Raw genomic sequence first — 2,680 nt, forward strand, 5'->3', positions numbered from 1 at the left:
CTGAGTAGAGGACGGACAGACTGGGGACACATTTGGAAAACAAGGACAAAGATTCAAAGCTTCTAGGAAATAATAAACTTCACTTGTTTAATATTTCAGCTGTTTGTTACATTAGTTTAGCCTTAGCTTCTTAGCCTCAGCTAACTTGGTCATGTCAAACTAGGCGGGCGTGGTTCCTACAACCTCAGCTCTACTCACAACCCGCCTCTTTGCCCATTTTTTGTTATCCGGCAGTAGTGATGGCAAGTTCGACTCTTTTGACAGACTCGAATCTTCAAATCTCGTTCATTAAAATGAACTAATCTTTTTTTGAGTCATTTCATTCATTTGAACTAGGCTGGTTACCCAGATAGCAGCTGACTCTGGGCCGAATCCGCCTCCAAACCGGCAGATCCGTGTAACAGTCACGCCCGTTTTACTGCCCCGTTCCGGATACGGCCCGCATGTAGTCTGTGTGCACTCAGGATCGGGCGTGAGCCTCCATCAGTCGGCGGAATCATAATAGTTCTGGCCCGGACTCGTCGGAACGAGCGCGCGAACTGTTTCTTTCTTTGGATCAGTTCGGACTGGAGGCTTTGTGGACAGAGTTTATAACAGTAAGTTGAACGATGTTACAGTCAAACAGTTTAGTGTGATTGTTTTTAATAGTGGTGTAATGCTTGTTAACATCGTCACATAGGAATGTTTTGACCGGGTTTTAACTTCTTAAAATGGCTAAAACTGTTGAAGAGTCATTGGCTAACGTTAGCTTTTTAGCTGGGTTAGCTAAATTAACTGAATGAACGGATAGCTAAGCTAGCTAGCATTAATAAACAACTTTGTGTGCAGCTAGCATAAAACATTAATGCTGTTTAACGTTAGTTAGTATCTTACAACGATGCTGTAACGTTAGTTTCCAACAGCACCAACTGACAGCAACTGTCTCCTTTTTAGGTTCAATCTTTTCTTCAGCCCTGGATTAATAGGGTAAGTTAAGTTAATGTAAGTATTTTTTTCCGGCTTTGATTTGATCTTGGCTATAGTTGAGCATAACTTACCTATCATAACTTTATAGTGTTAAGTGTTTAAAAAATCAAAGCCATCTAAAGACGTTGGAATTTTCATCTGACATTAATCAAAACGTAAATTCATTATGACAAATAAGGTCTATGGGCGGGAAATCTCCTCTCTACGTGTCTTTTCATTGACTTTGTATGAAATCACACTGCGGTAATATGGTTGAGGAGCAGTTCCTGATCCATTCTGGATATTTATTTGGGGCGTTTTCCGAGGGATATAGTGTGCTATGTTAAGCTTACCAAGTGTTTACCCTCAGATTTCTGTCAGGAGCTGTAAGAAATGTTATTTTGTCTAGAGGCTGATGGTTCTCAGTAATTCATCAAATTTTACAGTTAAAAATTACAATGAGGTTCATGATATCAGTACACTGAGATGGCTGGAAGTGGTACAATCAGCATTACTCGTTCTTTTTAATTTGCCTCACATTTTCTCTTGTTGTTGCTGGCTTTGTACATAACGTTACTACCACTGGGGTTTGTTCCAAAATCACAATGCAGTGCAAACCTGTAACATTAGCAGAGCTGAGCTCCTGGGGTCATTTGTCATGCAGGGTAACGTTACCCACTGGGTCTTAAAATAATTTAAAAACTCATTGAATTTAATATTCTCAAAATAAGTCTCTTACATTTATTTCCAAAGGTATTTTTTTGTTGTCCTTTTCATATGATTATATAGATACAGGTAACGTTACACATAACTGTCAAATGTATAAAATGTTTTGTTTGTTTTTACTACTTTTTACATTTTGTCTGACTTCCGGTCAGCTCTGCTGTACTAGTAACTTCACCACTGATCTGCATACAGTGCTCTTTCATCCTTATTTTAGCAACGTTCACAGATAACATTCTGTTAATAGTATTTACTGTTCAATCTTGGAATATACATTCAATGGTTTTCTCAAACAGATTAATTGGAAAGGAGTAAAGGGAAAAGAAATATTTTAAAGAAATGCTGACAAGAACTCTGTTGATAAGTATTTTAGTATACGTATTATATGTGGAGGTGACTAGTAGATGAACTAGGAGGGCAAAAAATCTAAATAATCATTCATTAGTTGTAAAATGTTCAAATGTTCACTTAATTGGGATTTTGATTTTAGGTCAAATCTTCCAGCCCTAGTCTAGTCCAGCCCCCTTTAAAATTACTAATCTCTGTGGATTTTATGTAATTTGTGATTGCCATTATCAGTTGAGTAATCACACATTCTTTTATCCTTTGCAGAAATGAACACATCGGCCATCCCCCACTCTTCCACTACTGATGATTTGTTGGGTGTCATGTGAGGGTTATGACATTCCCACTTCTCCACTTGCCTCATCAATGTTTCCCGTAAAGCCACCAAACAATGTGTATGAACATTTTACAGTTTTTTATGGGTTTCACATGACTAGTTGGAGTTGGATATTGTATTTTGGCTATAAAATCTTTGTTATTTATACCATGGTCATGGAAAATGGTTAAAATCTAAATGTCCATGCTTTTTAAATTCAAAAGAAAAAAGTAATCGAGTTTAAAATGCAAGGAAAATGAAAACGAAAGTAAAACAAGAAATCTTAGTGTACCTTAGTGATATACCAGTCACTATTTGTTAAACATTATATAGACCAGCTCTTGCCATAAG

The 2,680-nt window shown here is 37.2% G+C and overlaps 1 long non-coding RNA gene across 1 annotated transcript; it reads left to right on the forward strand.

The window, feature by feature from the left end:
* The first annotated feature begins 440 nt into the window (after nucleotides 1-440).
* Nucleotides 441-2,504, forward strand: LOC123980257. Its single transcript, XR_006827442.1, has 3 exons — nucleotides 441-596; nucleotides 934-966; nucleotides 2,281-2,504. It is a non-coding gene; the product is annotated as an uncharacterized LOC123980257 (long non-coding RNA).
* Nucleotides 2,505-2,680: the final 176 nt, after the last annotated feature.

The sequence above is a fragment of the Micropterus dolomieu genome, linkage group LG12 (assembly GCF_021292245.1).
Source record: "Micropterus dolomieu isolate WLL.071019.BEF.003 ecotype Adirondacks linkage group LG12, ASM2129224v1, whole genome shotgun sequence".
Classification (NCBI taxonomy): domain Eukaryota; kingdom Metazoa; phylum Chordata; class Actinopteri; order Centrarchiformes; family Centrarchidae; genus Micropterus; species Micropterus dolomieu.